This window comes from Saccopteryx bilineata, chromosome 1 (assembly GCF_036850765.1).
Source record: "Saccopteryx bilineata isolate mSacBil1 chromosome 1, mSacBil1_pri_phased_curated, whole genome shotgun sequence".
NCBI lineage: Eukaryota > Metazoa > Chordata > Mammalia > Chiroptera > Emballonuridae > Saccopteryx > Saccopteryx bilineata.
In genome coordinates, this window is record NC_089490.1 from 39163574 (window position 1) to 39176315 (window position 12742).

Genomic DNA, 12742 nt, shown 5'->3' on the forward strand with positions numbered 1-12742 from the left:
GCACTTTAGTTGTTCATTGATTGCTTTCTCATATGTGCCTTGAAGGTGGGGTTCAGGGGTGGGGGCAGTACTCCAGCTGAGCCAGTGACTCCTTGGACTCAAGTGACGTTGGGCTCAAGCCACAGACCTTGGCCTTAAGCCAGCGGCCTTTGGGTTCAAGCCAGCAATCATGGGGCCATGTCTATGATCCCACACTCAAGCCATCAAATCAGAATAAAGCAGCTCAACAATTAATTTTGTAGCAGAGAAAAAAAATGACTAACTGAGTGTCATAGACAAAGACTTCAAAGATGAAGGGTTAACATATTTTGATTGACATTTGAACTTATTGTAATATAATCCATACTGTCGTCTAAAATTCTTAGTGAATATAAAGGCAGAATGGAAAGATAACATAAATAAAGGGACTAAAATATTAGAAATAATCCAAATGAGCAGATGTAGGAATCCCTTACGTCCCCATAGCAGCGCAATCTAGAATTATTTGGTTGGGATGCTTAACTTTTCAATATATGTGAGTTAAAGTTTGGGCATATTTTATTTTAAATTTTAAGGGACAGAGTGCCCTCAGCAAGTATGACTTAGGCATAATTCACCTGATGCAAATGAGAAAGAATAAATACTATGTTAAGTTACTCTTATTTCTATGGGCAGCTATAAAAGTTTCCTTTGGTAATATTAAAAATAAAATCTGTTGTGAGTTTAACAGCTCTCTGCATGAAGTACAGTTTAAATACTTAATTTTGTAAAAATGTGATATTAATTGGCTAAGATTGCCAAGGCAATTTAGTATCTGTGGGAGGTTTGAAGCTGATGCTGCTCGTGGATGCTTCATCAAGTTTAATAAAATGATACTGCTCTCTTTGCCTGAATAAACCCCTAGTAAATGAAGCATGTGGAAAGTACCACTATTTCAGTAACACATCAAATTCTTACAATGTTAATTCTAGAAGGACTTATCCTTTAATTCACCTCCTTCATTTTGCTGATAGCAAAATTGTGGTCTAGAGAATTTAAATAACTGTCCAAACATTTCCATAGCAAGTCCCAGCTGTTGAGAGAGACTTAAATTTTTATCTCCAGATTTCCCCTTTAATCCCAACTTCTTTCATAACAAAATACTGCTTAAGATTCAGTGAAAAAGATATCAGCAATTTATTACTAATTTCACCACTAAACACAATTAAATCAAAATAACATTACATTATCTCATTTGAAAAATATATTTCAGAAACTGAATAGAATATCCAAAAAGTATTTATTACTTTATTCACTAAAAATGGAGTTGAATTGTAGATTTATAGAATAAGCATTTAAAAATTATGTTATATTTCAATTTTTTAATTAAATTTAATGATTAAAATATTTATCAAAAATCTCATGTGTAACTCAAAGTTAATTTCTAATAGAAAATAACTCAATTCTAATAATACTTCATAAAGCACAGTATCTCTTTTTGAAATATGTAACAAAATTAAAACTACCTTAAAAAGTTATTATGGGTCCTGGCCGGTTGGCTCAGCGGTAGAGCGTCGACCTGGCGTGCGGGGGACCCAGGTTCGATTCCGGGCCAGGGCACATAGGAGAAGCGCCCATTTGCTTCTCCACCGCCCTCCTTCCTCTCTGTCTCTCTCTTCCCCTCCCGCAGCCAAGGCTCCATTGGAGCAAAGATGGCCCGGGCGCTAGGGATGGCTCCTTGGCCTCTGCCCCAGGTGCTAGAGTGGCTCTAGTTGCGGCAGAGCGATGCCCCGGAGGGGCAGAGCATCACCCCCTGGTGGGCAGAGTGCAGCCTCTGGTGGGTGTGCCGGGTGGATCCCGGTCGGGCGCATGCGGGAGTCTGTCTGACTGTCTCTCCCCGTTTCCAGCTTCAGAAAAATACAAAAAAAAAAAAAAAAAGTTATTATGAACACATTTCTTACAAAAAATATCCTATTTTTAAATGAACATCCATGTAACACATATATGGTACATAGGAAATACAGGAGTTTAGTTAATGCATAAAAACAATTACAATTTTGAACCAAAATCAACTTTGTAAAATAGAATATTTTAAAAATGAGATCTGTATTTTAGTTGTCATTGTACACAGCTCTATGATCTTAAAAAACTGCAGAGCTGTTAACGACTAAATTCTATCACCTACAAAGTGAGAGAACTATACAAAATGAATCCAGAATTTCAGTCTTGTTTTTTTTTTTTAAATCTATTCAGCCATTCTATGTATTTCAATTGGAGAATTTAATAAAGAGAATAGTAAATAGAATAACAATGGAAATATAAATATTTTAAATTCCAAATAAATGTTTTTAAATATGTGTATGGATTGTTAATATCCATTTAAACTTTATAACTTGTATAAAAATATGGATGATAATTTGTACTAAAAATTATGCACTGTTGGCCCTGGTGGGCTGGCCCAGTGGTGGAAAGTCAGCCTGACATAAGGATGTCCTGGGTTCAGTTCCCAGTCAGGGCACAAATCAGAAGTGAATGCCTGCTTCTCCTCTCCTCTATCTCCCCTTTCTTTTTCTTTCTCTCTCTTCCTCTCCTGCAGTCATGGCTAAATTGGTTTCGGGTGCATCAGCCTTGGGCACTAAGAATGGCTCCATGGAGCTTCCACTACAGGCACTAAAAATAGTTCAGTTGCCAGCATGGTCCCAAAGGGGCAGAGTATCAGCCCGAGATGGGGGTTGCCAGGTGGATCCTGCGGGGGTTCTCATGTGGGAGTCTCTCTCGTTATCTCCCCTTCTCTCCCATGGAAAAGAAGGGGAAAAAAATGCAGTGTTTTAAATAAGGTCAGAGGATAGCTGCATATGTTCCAATATGGTACTAAATATTGCTTATCAAATCCAAAAGGATCATTTATTCAATTTTCTGGGATATGTATTTTTTTTTCTGATATTTTCATTGATGCTTCAACTCAGCAAAGTGTATTTGTAACCAATTGAAATAAATCCTGTTCAGTAAAAATGATACCACAAAGGAGTTTATTGTTCTACAGGGATTTGGCCAGTTTCTTATCTAACCTAGCTATCTTATTTTAAAAGCATTTAAAAATATTTTTCATAAATTTCAGGTTCTTAAATGATCTTGGAACTATCTAACTTGTTCATTCATTAATTAATGAATTGAATATACTTTTTGACAAGTTAACGTTATACGATTTTTAAAATTATACTTAAAGGAAAAGAAAACAAAGCATGATCTTTCAATAACAAAATTAGGCTAACTTCTATGAGGTTATATCTTCCAAGCAGCTTTTGTTTTACAAGTCATTTATTTATTTTTGTTTTCTTAGGAAAAATATGTGAAGTAACAATGTTGTTTATCTCAGACTATTATTACTAATTGTTGATCATATTTTTTATGCTTGATAAAGGTTTCTTTTGAATTATCTCAAGAATAATCAAATGAGGAATTAGAGACAAATACATACAAAATTTTAAAAAAGTTATGGGGGTCCAAGAGAGTTTGGGGAGGCAAGAGGTGTCAAGAATGGAACATAAATTCAAATATTCTAAGGGTCAAATATTGTTTCAATCTCAATGCCTAGTGTGTTTAGTATAAAAACAACAATAACAACAACAACAACAACAACAAAAAGCGGTTGTTTTCCTCTAGGAAAAAAGTGAAAGATATTTAACAGGGTAGATTTTCTTCTCCGACTCTTGTATACATAGTTGAACTTAAGGAATAATTTCTCTATTAAGTATGCAATGAATGAATTGAATCTAGACCTTTCTTAAGAGTAGCAATGCATTGGATCATACTTTATAACTGACCTATGGAGAAAACATGCTAAATTATGCTTAGCAAATAGTTTTTTTTCATATTTCTCAATGATTTACTAGAGGCCTTTTTAGGAACTCATCAGCAAGTCATTTGAAAGTTATCATGCTGTGATTAACTGCTGTGCTTCTTCTCCCCTCAAAATTCATGAAAAATGCAGACTTACTACCAATTTCACCCATTGTATATGAGTTTCACAACTGATTTTATCATGATCTCTCATGCTGGGTTTATAGATTGCTTGAACCCGGTGGTGAGAATTCCTACTGATCCTGTCCCAGAGCAATCTAGTCATGTTCTTCTGAGTGAATGTGTTTAAACTGTCAACAAGTCAGAGCCATGAACTTTGAAGATAAACAGAAATGGACTCTTTCCTTTAATATATCTAGAAATGAAAGCTGAAAAATAAGGTCTCAAGTAAAATAGAGAGGAGTTCTTTGTCTTCTGTTTCCTTCCTTTCCATATTTTATTTTAGATTGCCACTTGAGACAACCTTTTAAATAAAAATACTTCCTTTTAAATCTGATATCTTTATTAAATTAATAAAAGGTAATTGAATATTTTTTAAATGTACTTTCTACTTGTTTTTTCATATTCTAAAGGAAATTTATTTAGGGACAATATATTTTTAAATATCCAATTATATATATATACAGTTGATTCTCATTATTTTCTATAAAATTGTCAAGAACACTAAATTAGTAAACACTGAAAATTTCACACACATGTATAAATATATGAATCATAAATACTTAAAACAGTTTACTCTGATAGGTTTCAATTTCTCTATTAAAAAAAAAAAAAGAGGAAAAAATGAGTTTCGTAAGTACTGAGTAACTCATCTGAGGCTGCCCACTAATAGGTAATAAGACAAGATTCAAACCCTATCCTGCTGGACCCAGAATCAGAGCTTTCTGCACTACTCCAAACTTCCACCTTCTCTGATCATTTCTGTAAGAGAAGTGAAGCAAGTCAGAGTCATATCACCTTGAGTGGCTTCAACTAGGAACATACATGCATGTTGTCTCAAATATTTGGTTGCTCTGCATATTTCTGCAACTGACCATGAAAGCACTGCTAATATTGATTAAGGGTTACAAATTTTTACAAATATAATTTTCAAATAAGGAATTAGCAAATGTGATTAACTATAGATTGTCTAGATAGTCTAAAAAAGTATACATACATGCTCCCCACATACAAATAGAGAATAACAACAACTCTGAAATTGTACTGTTTTTCTTCTTAATGTAGTTCACCAAAGGTCAAGGAAGATGCCCTATGAATTTTTGGGTACATTGCTTATCAAAGTAATAGCTGGATTTTTTGTAACTCAATTAAAAATTGTATAGCACAGACAGTGATATGTGCATGTGTGTATGTCAGAGAGAGCGGGAGAAAAAGAGAAGAACACTTACTTTACATCATCTAACATTGCTGTAAACGAGACTAAAAATATCCGGGTTGTTTGGATAGCATTTAAAAACAAATCAAAACTATAATACAAAGTTATTTATTAAAAGTGTTTTTGGATATATTTAGTTCTGTTACATATCAGTTTGCTAATTAACATGAAATAAAAAAAAACCTAATTTTGCATCTGGGAGCTAAATGGAGTTCAAGGCATATTAGCTCACTAGAGCTATTCCATCAGCAAACTGGCCTTTCATCAAGTTTTTATATTAGTCCAGCAGATTTAGGGTTTTGAGTGGTTTGATGATTAGCTGCATATCAGATCATTTTGTTGCCTGGCTCTGAATGTAATTTTAGACAATTCTTGCCTTCAGAATAGTATTACTAACACAAATATACATTTCAGGCAAATTAATATCAAGATTCATAAAAAGAGAGATAATAGGGATTCTTTTAGCTTTATATTTGAGTCATCGACTCCAAGATAATTTCTGCAAATATATTCACCCAGATTTTGGCTTGACTTGGGGCTGAAGACATAATACAGTGCACAGAAGACGTGTCATAGAATTGGGCACCTGAAACCTGTATAATTTTGTTAACTAATGTCACCCCAATAATTCAACTTAAAAAATAAATAAAAATTGTTGAAATCTTTTTTTTTAAATGGTACAGGAAATATTAAAGAGTGAGACAACTATAGTGAAGCAAGTAAAGTGGCCATGGTAAAAAAAAAATTTAGGAAGAAACTCTTTCTTACATTTACGAAAAAGCTAGGCCTGCACTTGAGTGTGACTTCCTCTTTAAATTTTGCATCCTTGTGCCTTACTTTTTAATACGCACTAACTCCAGAGTTCATACAAGTGCAGTGCCTACATGCTCAAGTACCTGAGTATGTCTCCTTCAATTTTGTCCCTTTGTCACAGACTTACTCACAAATGAGAACATTGTATGGTGGAAGTTTTTAACTTCAGTAGAAATAAGATTTAGGACAGAAATTGTACAAAGCAGGAAGAGGAAGGTGTTGTGGTCATCTTTCTAAAATCAACCCATACCCAGCATTTTAGATCTCACTTCCCTGGTTTACTCAATAGTATTTTGGAAATTTGTCACGTATCATGACTGATAGAACTGCAAGGTTTTTTACTTCCTTGATTCTCAAGGAATATACAGGTTAGATCGCATCTATTTCTCTAGGCCCTGGGTTGTAGGGTGGATAATAGGGAAGGACAGTAGATACAGGCCTGGCAGGAACTATCACATAGTAGGTCAAACCAAGTGTGTAATGTGGCACTCGCTATCTAGGGAAGATGCATGTGATGGGTCAGGATTGTGGGGCTATTGAAGGCAGAATTCAGCAGCAGACCTTGTCTAAGATGATGAACTGAATCAGCTGTAACATGAGCTGGGACAACACTGCAATGAACAGACATGGGATTTCCAGTGAACAGACAGGAAGAGGAGCGATGAAGTACATGTGTAGAACACAATCCGAACATCTAGTCAGTGCTACTCTTTGGAAGGGGTAGTTGAAGGCACAGATAATAGAACCTTTAATAAAATATAATATTGTTGTTTTAAAATAAACAGGATTATATCTTTTGTTTTAAGTGAGAGGAGGGGAGATAACGAGACAGACTCCTACATGTGTGCCCTACTGGGATCCACCTGGTAACCCTGACTGTGGGCAGTGCTCAAATAGACCAAGCTATTTTTAGCACCTGAGGCTGACACACTGGGACCAATCAACCTATCTTTACCACACCCAGCCACGCTGGAACCATTTGAGCCACTGGCTGTGGGAGAGAAGGGGGAGTGGGAGAGAAGCAGATGGTCATTTCTATTGTGCACCCTGACAGGGAATCAAACCCAGGATATCCATACACTGGGCCAATGCTCTATCCACTAAGATACATGCCAGGGCCAGGATTATATCTTAAAAAAAGAAAAAAAGTTTTATTATCCAAGTGCCCCAAATGTTATGAAATTATATATCAGTTTATAACAGGAGAGGGCCAAATAAATTTTAGTACAGCACACTGGTATTTCCTATTAAAAAAATAAGTTAAAAATTTTCAGTCAAATATTTTCACATTTTAGTTTAGTTGCTGAGCAACAAAGCAGTGGCCCCAGAGGGGCAGACCATCAGCCACAGAAAGGGGTTTCCAGGTGGATCCTGGTCGGGGTGTATGTAGGAGTCTGTCCCTCTGCCTCCCTGCCTCTCACTTAAAATTTGTTTTCATATTTTTGAGTGGAAAATAAAATTTACATTTGAGACAGTATCTCTTTTGCTGTAAGAAACTACTTCTGTCTCAGTTATTTAAGTGGGTGTTAGCAACTTAAAAAAATAAAAATATCATACTTTCTGCCTCAATATTTTATATAGATCAAGTCAATGACATCTATCCAGAACTACAGAAATTACAGAAAATATTATAATCAAATGTTGTATTGCTTGACCTGTGGTGGCGCAGTGGATAAAGCATTGACCTGGAACACTGAGGTCACTGGTTCAAAACCCTGGGCTTGCCCGGTCAAGGCATATATGGGAGTTGATGCTTCCTGCTCCTCCCCCCTTTCCCTCTCTCTTTCTCTCTCTCTCTCTCTCTCTCTCATTCTAACTCTCTCTCCTCTCTAAAAAAAATGAATAAATAAATATAAAAAATTTAAAAAATTCTTAAAAAAAAATGTTGTATGTGTATTTTATATAGATCAAGTCAATGACATCTATCCAGAACTACAGAATTACAGAAAATATTATAATCAAATGTTGTATGTGAAAATTTTATCACTTTTTGCAAGGTAGAAGATAATATACAGTTTGTGTGTGTGTGATATATAACATGCAACTAGAATGTATCTTACATATAATTGAAATCAAGCTTTAAAATACAAGCCTTTTTTATTCCAATTTCAGCAAGAAATCATTGCTGGCGATTATTTTATTCCAAGCAAATGACAACATTTTATATCTGAAACAACTGCTCTGCTTTTACATTTTTCCTTAAATGAGCCAAATTTCCTAACTATGGAGTGATCATTATATCTAGAAAAAAATTTAAAAGTAGAGAACTAATCCACGCATAATATTTTTATTTATTTATTTATTTTTAAACATTTATTTACTTAAGACTTTATTTATTTTAGAGAGGAGAGAGAGTGAAGGGGGGAGGAGCATGAAGCACCAACTCCCACACGTGTCTTGACCAGGCAAGCCCAGAGTCTCGAACTGGCAACCTCAGTGCTCCATGTCAAATGCTTTATCTACTGTGTCACCACAGGTCAGGCAATGCATGCATAGTATTTTTAATCAAACTTTCTAATGCAGCATAAATATTTTAACCTATTGTGTAAAAAGCTTAACTTACCATGGAATTGACAAGCAAGATAATATATTCCTTAAACTATAGTATAAAAATCCATACTATCAAAAGCCTTTATTTAAAATAGTTGTTTATTACCATTTTTAAATACTATTTTATTCAGATAATATTCTGTTTTCAGTTTTATCTTCAAATGTAATAATTTAAATTATACTATTAATTCTCTTAATATAGAAAAAATAATTAGTACCTAGAATTATACTATAAATGCCCAGTCTTTGCACAGGAAATATCTTTACAAGAAAGTTTGAAGCTTGATCCACAAGAATAAGTTATATTGGGCTTCATGAAGAAAATAAGTTTGGAGTGAAGAGATCATAAATAAAAAATTATTTCAATTTCTTTATTTATTTTTTAGAGAGAGTCAGGGAGAGAGAGACAGAAACATCTAGTTGTTCCTATAATTTCCCTGACTAGGTAAGGATCAAACCAACAACCTCTGCACTTCAGAATTTCATTCTAACCAAGCAAGCACCTGGACAGGACTTAAGATTCTTTAAACGGTTAATATTTACTAAAATAAAATTTTATACTAGAGAAAATATAAATATTTTACTTATGTTATTCATTTATGACTAGCACTATGGCTTATTAATTTATAGATAGTGACAGTACTTTGTTTTGATGATTTATGACCTCTAATTCTGGCATTGATAACAATATGAACACAAAGAAAAAATATTTTCAGCTCAAAGAATCATGTGGGACCTCTTTTATCAAACACTCAGAAATCTCCATACTTTCAGATTAATCAACATTTGATTCTAGAAATCTGGACTTCAGTATGGTAATTAGCTATTGCTTAAAGAACATATCAGATAATCCACACTCAATTGAAGTTTCTTCATAATGATTGATCAGTTCCTCAAAATTTCATTGCACCCATTTATAGAGTCATGTTAAATTACTCAATTTTTATCTGAAAGCATGCTTTTAGTCTGTGATGATAAAGTAGGTTTAATTACTATTATCTTGTCTGAGTGTTTATAGAATAGTGTAGAAGACTTGACTTAATTACTACAGGCTGAGAATTGATTTCTTTGTAGAAGAGTGTGTTTTCTTAAAATAAATTTGAAAAATTTGAACTGCTGATTATTCCAGTCAATAAATTTTCTATATGAAGCATTAATTTTCTCTGTTTTTTTCTTGACATTTTTCCTCAGTTTTTTTGTCCTGCATGTGGAATTGGAATGACATCTTAAATTTCTTTGGCAAGAATAGGCCATTCCTACTTAGATTTGGAGCTAAGCATTTCAAATATACAATGCTTGCTGCTATAGAGTTCATTTGGGTGAGCCTTTTCCCATAGTCTTAAAAACTGTTATTTCACATTTTCCTCTAATTCACCATAGATGTTATCCTTCTACCTTACAGAGAGAATGGAAACCATAATATGATAACTCCATCAACTCCCTATCAACAAAGACCCATATTGACTTACCTTCTCATGTATCTTTATTACCACTGAAGAATTATATGCTGAATCCCAAGTTCTCACCCTAAGGAAATTCAGTCTCCCAATACTTTTCATCATCTTCTTTTCTCCTCCCTTCTTCAATATTTAAACATATTATGTCTGTTTTATATCTTAGCAGATCCATTTTGATCATATGTACCAACCACTATAACTGTCCTCTCGACTTCATTGTGAAATCCCTTGAAAGAGTCGTCTGATCCTTCAACATGGCCTTTTCTTTACACTGCTATAACCTAGCCCATTCTGGCACCAATTTTCAGGCCAATACCATTTTATCTTTCTGTTCTAAACTCTATGGTTATTATTACTTTTTTTTTTTTAGATTTTATTGATTGATTTTTAGAAAGAGCAAAAAGAGAGGAAGAGAGAGGGAAAGCTAGAAGCATCAATTCATAGTAGTTTCTTCTTGTGTGTGCTTTGACCAGGCAAGCCCAGGGTTTTGAACTGGCAACCTCAGTGTTCCAGGTGGATGCTTTATCCACTGCACCACCACAAGCCAGGCTGTGGTTATTTTTTAATTATTAACTAATCTTTTCACAACAAATTTGTTCCATTGGTCACCCCCTATTTTTGTAAATGTTCTCTTATTTACCAAGACACATTCTTTCAAATGTTCTCCTACTGATTTGCATGCTACTTCTCCCTTAGCTTTGCAGGATTTACCTTCTCTAGGTGTAAATACTAGGAATGTCCTTAAATACTGAGGAATTCTAGAGCTCAATTCTATTTTCTATTCTGTTCTTATTTAATAAATTTACTTAGTGTGATCCCGGTTACTTCCATGACTTTAATTATTATCTATATACTTTCATGACTCTCAAATCTAAAACTACAAAACAAATCTCATTTTTAACTTCCTGATCACTATAGCCAATTGCTTACTGATGAGATCTACTTCCTTATATTGCAGGTGATTAACACTCACCATTTCCAAGTACTATAATGTAGCTTCAAACGTATAAAGCAAAATTGAGTGACCCTCCAAAAAACAGAAAAACAAAAATGTTAATAAAGAAATTTAAAATGAATGTCTCAGTGATTGATAGATGAAACACACACACACAAAAATATCAGTGAGGATAGAGGATTTGATCAGCAAAAATATCAAATTCATCTTACAGTCAGATTTAGAATACTGAGTGCAGTTCTTAGTTAATATACAGGGATGAGCAAAGGCATGTTTACAGTTGTTGGTATGGAAAACAACATGCAGGTTATGATTATTACAAAAGCTTTATTAACTCAAAAGAATGTCACAATGGCACAGTGCACCTAGTTACAATCTCATAAGTGCTTAAGTAGCTGGCCTTCATTATTTATACATTCTTATAGTCTATTTGCTATACTCAAGCACACTTTGTCAGAATTCTTACCTATTTTGCCCACCTCGTAAAAAAAAAATCTGTCAATCACACATGAAACACTTATAGAAATTGTCCATAAACTAAGCCTTAGCACACCACTAAAAATAATTGGAGTTATCAGATCATTCATCTCTAATTAAAATATAGTTCATTTAAAATAAAAAATATATATAAAATAATTATACTTTTGGGAAAATTAAAATACTACATGCCAAAACAAGTCTACTAGAACATAGAAAATACACATGCCTATATAGGACTAAAATGATTGTGTAACAAATTTATGGGTTGCAACAAAAAAAGTACTCAGGAGAAATGGATAGTTTTCTATGTTTACAATAGAAAAAACTGTGATAATTAGCAAAAATTGGGCCTAAAAGTTAAAAATTTTAATGTAACTATAAAATTACAATAAATTAGTAAAATAGAAAAACAATGGTGTCGAAAGCTGGTTCTTTGAAAGATATATAAATAAAAAACTATTTGTCAAATTTAATAAAAATAAAAAGTATAAAAACTATGTTGAAAATTTAAAAGGGATCTAATTATTTATCCAGAGAAGAAAAGAAAAAGTATATATTATATATAAGAATATATTTTAAGTAAAAATAAAAGCTAACAAAGATGTCTCAGTAAGATATTTTAAAAACAAATAATCTATGAACTTCAAAATAAATTGAATTTGTAGTTTCATATTTTATTTTGATAACACGCTACTGATAATTTCCAATCTTACATAATTTTTCTAATCATGGACAAAAAGTGGCATACTTCAACTTATTTAATAAAGCTGTACAACAATTGATTCTAAAAGTTACATAAGGCAGCATAAAAAAAGGAAATTAAAAACTAAATAAATTATAAATACTGATGCAAACAGCTAAGCAAAATATATATTCTTAGTGGAAAATCGTGAGTATTACTCTAAACATTTATTTTTAGAGGTTAGAAATCATTAAATATATATGTATATAATCTGGGAATAAACAATATCTTTTTTATTTTTGTGACAGAGACAGAGAGAGACACAAAGAGGGACAGATAGGGACAGACAGGAAGGGAGAAAGTTGAGAAGCATCAACTATTCAGGCACTATGGGATTCTTAAAAATAACTGTCTCACAGTTAAGATATTTTTTGCTGCCTGACCAGGCAGTGGCGCTGTAGTTAGCACATTGGACTGGAACTCAGAGGACCCAAGTTTGAAACCCCAAGGTTGCCAGCTTAAGTGCGAGCTCATCTGGTTTGAGTAAGGCTCACCAACTTGAGCCCAAGGTCGCTGGCTTGAACAAGGGGTCACTCGGTCTGCTGTAGCCC